Source organism: Scleropages formosus, chromosome 3 (genome assembly GCF_900964775.1).
Source record: "Scleropages formosus chromosome 3, fSclFor1.1, whole genome shotgun sequence".
NCBI lineage: Eukaryota > Metazoa > Chordata > Actinopteri > Osteoglossiformes > Osteoglossidae > Scleropages > Scleropages formosus.
Genome location: NC_041808.1, coordinates 34,972,322 through 34,984,297, shown reverse-complemented (window position 1 = coordinate 34,984,297; position 11,976 = coordinate 34,972,322).

Here is an 11,976-nt window from a genome sequence, read left to right as displayed (position 1 = left end):
GGCCAAGGACACACAGAGAAGATGAGCACAGTGTCCTTTCCACCTACAGACTGTCCTTAGCCTCTTTGTCTACACTTCCAGCTATCTGCATAGAGCAGTCATACCCCAACAGCTCCACCCCCTCCCCAGCAAGAAAACTTCTTTTCATGCTCCTGTACAGAAAAACAGTAGTGGCAGTTATCTAGAATATAATAAAACAATGATCAGTACCACTTTTTGCTCTCACTTTATGCCGAAAATCATATGCTTCTTTGAAATTTGTGGCAACCTGGACACAAAATGTCCTCATAATGACTTCACTAAAAACTTCCCCAGTGCCAGCTATGCTTTTTCACTATCCATACCTACAGTGTACTTCCACAATGGATAGTTCTTGCAGTGTATTTACCTCACAGCAGCGTCTGCCTTTCTTCATTTTCACAGCTCCAACTGTGCAGTCGGGCTGATGATCCACTGCCTTGAGGTTCTGTAAACAAACTGGCACCTAGCCTTGAAACTGTGAGGCAACATGGTGAACTGTTGTCCACAACAAACAGAGTGTCCCTACAGAAGGATACACAAGTTTAAAAGCACTTAGCATGAGAGTGTTAAAATAGATATGCTTACAGACACAAAGGTACAAACCCAGTTGTGGCAGGGGTCAACCACTCCAGTCTGGCACACTGCTGTAGGTGTACTCATAAATGCCAAAGAGGCATCTGTTGCAGAATTTAGCTGGGTCAAACAGTTGTAAAATAACACACACACACACACACACACACACACACACACACACACACACACACACACACACACAAACACACACACAGGGCTTTGCAGAGAGCAGCAGTGGGCGAAGGTGAGGCTTACTGAGGCCCGGCGCTGTGGAGCATGGCCTCACCTGAGACCCAAGTTCCGCTGCCTGGCAAGGAGTTCACAAACTGAACTGAACAAATTTCCTCTAGACACCAACATCTCCTTTATACACCTGTGTTTTTACTTATACAGATATGTTGCTTTTATTGGAAAATTTCTAAAGACACTGCAAACAGTTTTTCACTCTGATTTTTGTAAAAACCTGAAACGAAACAAATATTCCTGAAGGCATGTAAAGGAAAGGGTAGGGAAGGCCATAGTAGAGTTGTGTGTTTAAGGGAGGACTGACCTATGAAAATAATAGATAGTGCAACAAAAGAAAGTCCCTTTCAGAGTTTGCTGTAAGCCCAGGCAGGTGGTAGCATATTGATCTAAGAGCCAAGCCCTAAGGATTTTTTTCTTTCTTTATATTTGTGGGAAGTGGCCAAGGAGTGAGCTGAGAGTATTGACAAGAAGGCCCAAATGGGTGTGGAAGAGCAAGATTGAGGACACAAAGCTACAGAGGGCCACTTCGCTCTTTACACTGTATACACAAGCTCCAGACATCTCTAAGAACCACACAGTGCTTACAGCTCAGACACAGAGGTTGAAATCTGGGTACTTTCCATGACTCGCTGTGCCCATTTACATGGTCTCCTGAGCAGACCACTCACACTGTGAAATAAATGTGCCTTACTTCCTATGAGCTTGTCATGTGATGTTTTCACTTGTATGTCTTAATTTAGTGAAATTCATTGTAATGGAAATGCAGGTTTTCAGGCACAATGAAAGCAGTGGATTTGAGCAGGTGGTTTAGTGCTAGGCAATATATGTGTATCCATGGGAGAGATTGCGAACCACAGGACGGGGTGAGGATGGCCTTTAGAAATGTCCACTGACCTTTTGCTGTAAATCTATGGGTGGCTGCTCTTGACATTCTGCATAAGTGATTGTTGTACCTGAGTCAGTTTAATACAGATTCTTTTCACAGCCTTTAAAGCCAGGTACTAGGATTCTAACTGCTTTAATTGTGTTTAGAATTAAGCCATGCCATAAACAGACATGCCCAATATGCTGGTAGAAAGCCATAAAAGATTTGTTGTATTATTTGATTGGCTAAGCAAGTGTTATCTTACTCTTGACTGCAAAGAAAAACATTGAGTCATGTTACTATGTAGAGGAATACATGAGTAGTACAAGTTCACAATCCTTTATCTGAAACCCATAGATGTGTTTCACACACACACACACACACACACACACACACACACACACACAAGTCTACAACCACTCATCTCAAGCGGGGTCAGGGCGAACTGGAGCCTAACTCGGCAACCAGGGTGCAAGGCTAAGGGGTTTCAGAATTTAGAATTTTTTAGATGTTAGAAAACTAATACTGCACATACACACACATATGCACGCACACTGACCGAAGCCGCTTCTCCCAAGCAGGGTTGCGGCAAGCTGGAGCCTAACCAGCAACACAGGGCACAAGGCCAGAGGGGGAGGGGTCACACCAGACCCACCAGAGAGCAGGCCCATGCCAAGCCCGCTACGCCACTGTACCCCCCCGTCCATCTACAGTGCATTATAAAACACTCCCAGCAAGATCTGGGCCAGCACCTCAAAATAATAATAATGAACACATTATTATTTCTGCAGTGAAACATAGAAATATTCACACTACATGGGATAAATAAATACTCTAAATAGGATTATAGTTTATTTACAATTTCTTTATATAGTAATAAACTGGTCAATGAAATGGTATGATAAATATATAAGAAATATTTTTGTACTTATTTCTATGGAAAATGTTCAGTAAAATTTCAAACATATACAAGTTTAAACAAAGGTAAACACCTGTACGTATACCTGCACTAAATTTTCACTGCATCTGGTGGCTTAAAGATCCTAGAGAGCAATATTCATCAGCGTTCACATCATCATCAGGTTAGTTTTTATAGGTTTGGTGTTAAACTTACAAATAAAGTTTCACTACTTTTTTGCATTTCAGAATTGTAGATAACAGATTGTGGACCTGTACTAGATATACCTGCCCAGCACAAATATTTACATTTATTTATTTTGCTGACACTATTCTCCAAAGCAACTTACAATGGATACTATGTAGTGTTATCAGCCTACACACCTTATTCATCAAGGTGACTTCAAGTGCTAGATACACTGCTTACAAAGGGTCACTCTTTCATACATCAGTGGAACACACACTCTCTCTGTGTCACTCACACATTATGGGGAACCTGAACAGCATATCTTTTGGACTGTGGGAGGAAACCAGAGCACTTGGAGGTGACCCACGCAGACATGGGGAGAACATGCAAATTCCACACAAACTGAGTGGGGATCGAATCCATGTCCTTTTGCACCACCCAGGCACTGCGAGACAGCAGCATTACTCTCTGGGCCACCATGCCACTCATATAAATATAAATATAAATATAAATTGCTAAACACAAAACAAGATTTGTTTTGTCATTCCAACACAATGATCCCATCCCTGCTGATATTCTCACAGAAGTACAAAGACACTAAAGAAAAGCCTCCTCCACATAATAAACTCATTCACTGATTTTTTTGTAGCAAGAAATCATACTGTGAAGAAAACTTAGCCAGCAGGTTATTGTGTCCAGTCCCCAGGGATTAGATGTTGTGTTGCCAGTGAAGGGTGTGGATTCAACAAGCTTAGCATGGGGACTAGAGTTGTGGCCAAGGGGCCACAGTCTGGGAAATCAGGCATGGTGTGGGATGCATGTTCCCCTGGTGGGTGTGGATGTCCCTGCTATATTTAGCTGGTCACCCTGCATGGCTCCCCCTGACTCCAGGGAGGGCTAGGAATGTGCATTGAAGTGGGTAACACACTTGAGGGCCAAGGAGAAAGGGTGACTTCCAAAGGATAGGAGATAAGGGATACAGTTGGTCTTTCACTTCCTCCTGTAGTCAGAACAGGCAGCTTGTGTGTGTGTGTGTGTGTATATATATATATATATATATATACACACACACACACACACACACACACACACACACACACACACACACACACACACACACACACACAGAACCGCTTGTCCCATACAGGGTCACAGGGAACCGGAGCCTAACCCAGCAACTCAGGGCACAAGGCTGGAGGGGGAGGGGACACACCCGGGAGGGGACACCAGTCCGTCGCAAGGCACCCCAAGCAGGACTCGAACCCCAGACCCACCGGAGAGCAGGACTGTGGTCCAACCCACTGCGCCACCACACCCCCTCAGCTTGTGTACTCTCTGCTTTGTTAGTGAAATAGCAGCCTACAGAATATTCTCTTAATCCTTCATCCATCCAATATCTATTAATGCATATCCACAGCAGGGCAATCACACAGACTCATTTGCTCACTCACACACTACAGGCAATTAAGAGTCATGTCACAGAGAAATGCGTGGTGTTGGTCTGTAGGAGGAACCTAGAGCATTCAGAAGAAACCCAAATGAACCCAAATGAAAATGTGGCTGACATGCAAACTCCACATAGGCTGTCTGATTGAAATTCAAATCCAGAGCCCAGGAGCTATGAAGCACCACACTGACCTAATCTATCAATGTTACTACTAACTTTTTCAGGTTGCTTCCATAGACCTCTAGATATTACAAAAGATTTGTGAATTTCTGAGAGTTATGTAAGAATATGAATATTATGTGCAGATAACCAGTGCTAATGTGTCACTTTTGTCTTGATGCAGCTGCTTCATCAGTTGTAGGATTATTAGACAAGGGATACCATTTTCTTTTTCATCTTAACTTGACTTGTGTTTACTGTGCTTCTATATGGATGTGCTAATTCCACTGGGTTTATGTGTGTCTGAAAGACCAGTGTTTAATTAGAATGGCAATCATGATCTCAGCAGTCTCTTCAGAGTCGACAGCACGTAATTATAGACACCCCATCACATCACTTCACATCATTTCACATCACAGCTTTTTTAATGCAATGGACCATCATCATTCTTCGACCTCACGCTGCTGACCGAGGGGGAGAACTGGAAGATCTTTAAGACATGCGGGGAGAGCACCAATCATACTACATGTGTGGGATGAGCTGGGCTTCTGGAATAGGCAGAGACACTTTCAGAAATGTCTTTGCCCTGACTCTGCAGGGATTGAGGTTTTTTGCCACCCTCCTGCATATTTTAACATTCGCGGCAGCATGGGTTACTTGTTTTGTCAAGGGCAGTCTCCCTACTGTTGCCTGTGTTAGGGCTGGGAGCACACAGAGAAGAACTGTAAGAACTATAATGTGCCAGCAATGTTTGGAGACTGGCCACCTGGCCAGGGACTGTGTGGGTCCTCCCTGCTGTTCTTGGTGTGGAGGAGAGGGTCACCTCTTCCTCAGTTGCCCTCAGTATAGACCTCTCTGCGCTGGTGAGGTGCTGGGCAGTGCAGCATCGGTGCAAGACAGCCTGATGACAGCACCATTGTCGATGGGTGCTGGAGACCAGAAGGGAGCAGTGGTGGAAGCTGAGGTAATACATGATTTTTCAGTTGCCAGTGTTAGCGCGTCCCACTCGACAGGCACTGCTGTAGTGCCTGCAGCCAAAGAGGATTCTCAATTTCCTGGTCATGAGCACATGAGCTTGGACTTTTCAAGGGTGACCAGGAGGAAGAAGAGACGAAAGAGAGAGGCTGGACCAGTCACCAGTAGTACATTGGGGGTGCCTGTTTTGATGGGCACCCCACAAAAAGGCCGAGAAGATTACCCCCCCATAGTTGAACCGGATCATTCAGGTGTGTTGGTCATTGGTTTGTCCCATTTGGGGTTCCATTCTTGGTTTAGTTTTTTTCGGTTCTAGTGAAGGGTCCCACCCACAATCTCGCAACTGGGTTCACATTCAGGTCTCCAGTCTGCTCTGTGTGACAGAAGATTCCACCTGCGTCTGTCCCTGCGCCACATCTGGTGTCATCCTCAGTGTCCACAGTTGTCCCTGTGATGGACTCCACACCGGCCACGCCCCTGCAGTATGATGGTCCCTCTGAGAAATACCAGAGAATTATTCTACAGTGTGAGCTAGTCTTCACCACTTTATGTATACAAGACTGATGAAAGCAGGGTGACCTATCTGGTGTCCCTACTGACTGGCAACGGCTATATGGAAAAGACACAACCCCATCATCTACAAGCACTTTAAGGAACAGTTCAAGGCTGTTTTCAACCACCCACTCTCTGGACGCAGACGCTATAGCAGCCTCCTGATGAAGATCCAGCAGGGCAACTGGTCCATGGCTGCATATGCACCGGAGTTCTGCACACTGCCAGCAGGAAGTGAACCCCGCGGTTCTCCTGGTGAGCTTCCGTAATGGTTTGAATCACCGTATCTAAGCCAAGCTTGCATACAGGGAAGAAGATTGGACCTTTGACCAGTTCCTGGAGAACGTGATCCTAGTAGACAATCTGCAATGAGAACAAACATAGCGTCCCTGGCAAGCTACGCAAGTCACTGGATCCCTTTGTGACTCCCCTGAACCCCTGCAGTTCATAGAATGCAGATGGTTGACCAGGGCAGAGAGGCAACGTCAGCTTCGGGAGGGGTTATGCTTGTACTGTGGCAGCCGCGAACACTTCTGAGTCACCTGCTATGCTCGACCATCCCTCAAAGACCCTAGGCCGGAATGAAACTGGTGTCTTGGGGGGTTGTGGTGTGCCGCTACCTGTTTATCTGTCCCTTGTTGGGCTACTTCCATAGAGAGCCCCAAGACAGCACAGCCCCTTGAGGTTCCAGGGGAGTACCAGAACCTCACGGAGGTCTTCAGTAAGAGCAGGGTGTCTGCCCTGCCTGCTCGCCGGCTATGGGATTGTGCAATAGACCTCTTGCCAGGAGCATCTCCCACTCGGGGAAAGGTATATCCTTTGTTGCACCCTAAGCAGAGGACAATGGAGGAATACATATCTGAAGTATTGGCCTCTGGCAGAATCCGGCCCTTGACCTCTCCAACTCCAGGGTTCGTTTTCATCGGTAGAAAGGACAGGAAATTACATTCTTGTATTGATTATTGCGGTCTCAATGCCATCACCATAAAATATCCCTATCCCTTGCCCCTCATTACAGCGGTGCTAGAAAAGGTTCATGGTGCGCAGGTGTTCACAAACCTGGACCTGTGAAGTGCGTACAACTTAATCTAGATAAGGGATGGGGATAACTAGAAGACTCCGTTCAGCACTTCCTTGGGGCATTATGAGTATACCATCATGCCTTTCAGCCTTGCCAATGTGCCCTCAGCCTTTCAGGCCTTCATCAATCACATCTTGGGGGATCTGGTAAATAAATGTAAATAAATCCACACACCATGGAACAACACGTGCAGCATGTCCGGCAGGTGCTGCAGAGGTTATTGAACAACAATCTCTTTGTAAAAGTGTAGAAGTGCCTCTTCCATCAGGCTTGGCTCTCCTTACTCAGGTTCATCCTGAGCTCTGATGGAGTAGCCACGGACCCCCACGGAAGTCCAGGTGGTATTAGACTGGCCCCAGCGAACATCCGTCAAGGCCCTGCAGAGGTTTATGGGGTTTGCCAACTTTTATCGCCAGTTCATTCAGGTTCATTTAGCACTATAGCTGCGCCCCTCATGTCCCTGCTGTGGGGAAAGGGAACCCGGCTGGTGTGGTCTCTAGAGGCACTAGAAGCCTTCCAGGAGCTAAAAGAGGGGTTCACAACTGCCTTGGTACTCCAACACCCCACCCCCACACTTCCATTCATAGTGGAAGTGGACGCCTCAGTTGTTGGAGTCAGAGAAATGCTATCCCAAAGACAGGGAATCCCATCAAAACTCCACCCCTTGCATATTTTTCGTGTAACCTGTCACCCGCTGAGGGTAATTACGATATAGGGAACTGAGAATTACTAACCATTAAGTTGGCCTTGGAGGAATGGAGGCATTAGGTGGAGGGAGTCACTTACCTATTGCTTGTACTCACAAACCATTGGAATCTAGAATACCTGAAGAAAGCCCGCTGACTTAACCATGCCAGGCACACTGGGCGCTGTTCTTCACCCATTTTCAGTTCACCATGTGGTACTGGCCAGGTACCAAGAACACCAAAACAGACTTAAACATTTTCCTGGATCTACGACAAGGACCCGATCACTACTGTTCCTGAACGTGTCTTGCCCAGTACCTGCTTTGTTGCCCCTGTACAGTGGCAGTTTTTGCAGGACCTGAGGCCCAGGAGCAGGAGCCTGCGCTAGCCAACAAGCCAGTTGGGAAGGAATATGTCCCCGTACAACTGAGGCCTCTTTTGCTCCAGTGGGTGTACGACTTCCGAGCCACCAGGCATCCAGGCAGCCAAAGGACCCTCTCCCTGCTGCAAGGGACGTTCTGGTGGCCCTCCATCTGAGATGATGTTCACGAATATGTGGAAGGCCTCTCCCAGTGCCCTCCAGGCCATGGTCCCATGTGGCAATTGACTTTCTGACGGACTTGCCCCCTTCCAAAGGTAACACCATCATCCTGGTGATCATCAACCACTTTGTGCTGGTAGGTCACCTGATCCCCATGCCTCAGCTCCTTACCACCCTAGAGATGGCTGACATGTTGTTCCACCTGGTTTTTCACTTATATGGATTTCCGGAAGATATTGTGTCTGACCGAAGACTCCAGTTTATATCTAGGGTGTGGAAGCCTTTCTGGTGCAAGTTAGAGGTATCAGTCAGTGTCACCTCAGGATATCATACCCAGGCGAATGGCCAGGTAGAGCAGCTCAATCAGGACATAGGCTGCTTTCTCAGGAGTTATTGTGGTCAGAAACAACACCAGTGGTACAAGCAACAGGCAGATCAGCATCATCCCACCCTATTCCAGGCTGGCCAGAAGGTATGGTTGTCCACCTGGGACATTAAGCTGAAACTCCTGTCAATAAAAACTCAGACAGCAGGTCATAGGTTCCTTCAAGGTCCTTCGGTGTATCAACCCTGTGACCTACCAGTTACAACTGCCTTCAGAACTGCGCATTTGCCCCACATTCCATGTGGCCCTCCTCAAGCCCTACCGGACCTCACTCTTTCATGCTCCTCAGGGTGCGATGCCACACCCTCCGCTGCAGACTGATGGAGCCACTATTCGCACGCTCCTAGACTCTAAGAGCTGGTGCGAGGGGCTGCGCTACCTGGTGGGCTGGGAGTGGTATGGGCCAGAGGAGCACTGCTAGGTTCCGACTCAGGATTTCCTTGACCCCTCGCTGATAGCTGACTTCCACAGGGACCATCCGGATTGACCAGCACCACCTGTGAGGAGGGGGTACTATCACACCCACAGCTCAACCACAAGCACGTGGTCGCAATCAACACAGCTGGGTATAAAGTGCTCCCCAGTTGCAAAGTCTCTTTGAGACAACCGTCCCTCCTGTGCTCACAACACGTCCATCTCGCCTTGCCTGCCCTTCTCCATTTGTCTCTCTCCTTGTTCCCTCTCTCGTATCCTTGTCCCTGTTTCCAGTCTCCCACAGCATCAACCCCCGCTTTGCTTTGTCGACCATGTCTTCAGATTCTCCTCCTGAACAACATTTGCACCTCGGATTGAACCATGCCTGTCCTTGAGTATTGCTTTGTCCCTTGTACCTTTGCAATAAACGATCCCGATACTGGGTCCACACCCGAGTCTGTGGTCCACTCTGTGTGACAGGGTCACTTCTTCATGCAGAATAGTTCTTTTAAAGTCATGTCTGTACTTGCGGACTGCTCTATTCCTTTCAGACCGATAGGGTTCAATAAGGTTCAAACCCCAAGAATGAGCTGGCCATCTGAAAACATTGATTTCATGTTCCTACAATCATTTCTCTGTTGACCTGGATTCAAGTAAATTCCATTTATCACCAGCAGTCTGGTATGAAAGAAGGCAGAGCAAAGAGTCGAACACCAGTAGCTGAGACGGTGTCTTACGGAAGAATGGAGTCCCTGTTTGATGTAAGTTCGATCCTGAACGTATCGTCTGACATACCTATGTCATGTAATATGTATTGCTTAGTTGCACCTGCTGACATTGTCGAACATTTCATTTGCTGGAAATGTCTGAGAAATAATAACTTGGGGCGGAAAGTCCGCAATTTAGAAGAACGCATTAAGAATTTGATTTCTATCCGAGAAACGTAAAGTTGGCTGGACTTGGTGTGTCCCGATGCCTCTGTAGTGCCGACCTCAGTGTCGACACTTACAGGCCCATGTACAGCTAATGGGAAGCTGGGTGCCCCGGACCACTCTCATGGCAACTGGGTTACTGTTCGGAGTAAGTCGAATAAAGTGAAGCCAAAGCCACGGGTTCTTGGTTTGGGTTCTCCCGTTCAAACCCGAAATAGATATTCGGCTCTAAGCAGTTCACCTAATAATAATAATAATAATATTATCATAATTATTATTATTAGTAGTATATGCTTATTTTGGGAGATTCAGCTATCCAAAATGTTAAGATTTGGGGGGCTGGGAATTGAAATGTAAAGGTGACGTGTTTCCTACGCGCATGTGTGTTCGACATCAAGGCTTGTGTCAATTCTCTGGCCGATAATGTCGTGTCGACTATTATGGTGCATGTTGGTGGTAATGATATTCATTACTAGCAGTCTGAGGTGTTAAAGAACCGCTTTATTTCCATGTGTAATAAGGCCAGAAGGAAATGTCATAATCTAATAGTGTCTGGTGCTTTACCTAGACTCTTCATGGAGGACATAGTGTACAGTAGACTGGTGTCCTTTAACAGGTAGTTGGAGATGAGGTCCCACTTAAATGGCGTTTCATTTGTTAATAAATGATTTCTGGGATCTGATTTTCACACGTGATGGTGGACACCTCAACTGGAGGGGTTCATTTGTTCTGTTCCAGAACTTGGCCTGCAAGCTGCAGGACTGACTCAGCCATGGGTCATCTCCTTTAGCAGATGTGTGTATTGTAGGTTGGATGCAGTGTTACTAGCCCACACACCTTATTCACCAAGATGTGAATAAGGTGTGTGGGCTAGTAACACTACATAGTATCAATGATTGTAAGTCACTTTGGAGAAAAGCGTCTGCTAAGAGAACAAATGTAAGTGAATAAACGTAAACGTAAAATATAACGTAAACGTGTACTGATGGGTCTGTTGCTCGTTCTGGTACGTTTTTCATGTGATGGGGTTTCTTGTGCTGTGTCCAGTGTGGTCCTCAAAACTTTAAATAAATTAAAAGTGTTAATTGCAGTCAAAACAAACAAACTATTATAAGACCATGGCGTTTTAACAAGACTTAGTTAGTGATAGGAGCGCATGCACTAGAAACCTACAATACATTAAAACAGACATTCTCAACTTACCACCGAGGCCAAACTGTACTATAAAATGCTACCTGTTAAATATTCGTTCACTAACAAAGTAAAGCTGTTCTAGTAAACGATATTAAGTTACAAGTCCGATCTATTCTTACTTAGCGAAACCTGGCTTGGTGAGTCCGATACGATTCCGCTAATAGAAGCCGCTCCGGACAGATATTTATTCCCATAATGATAAATCTTGTTCTGTACGTTTTGGGGGTAGAGTTGGCGTTCTTTTCAATATTACAAATAAAACCAAGAAATCGTGATAATTTTACCTTGTTTGAAGTTCTAGAGCTAGATTTAAAGTCGAAACTCAATATACACACACACATTTTCAGAACCGCTTGTTCCATATGTGGTCACGGGAGCCCACCTAGTAACACAGGGCGCAAGGCTGGAGGGGGAGGGGACACACCCAGGACGGGACACCAGTCCATCGCAAGGCACCCCAAGCAGGACTCGAACCCCAGACCCACCAGAGAGCAGGACTGCGGTCCAACCCACTGCGCCACCACACCCCCCCCGAAACTCAATCTAATTATATTTATTCCTTATCTACCATCCACCTGGACTGTACTCTTTTCTCGATAAATTTAGTAACTTTAGTTTATAACCGACTGTCATTACTCAAAATTATCTTGATATCTGATTTCAATATTCATATAGACACGTCATCGGACACTCTCGCTAATAACTTCATGTCTCTCTTAAACTCCGTAGGGTTTTACTCAAGTTGTTAATGATCCTACTCATTCCCATAACCATACATACGCTCAATCTCGTCATAACCTACGGCGTAGATGTTCATCAGG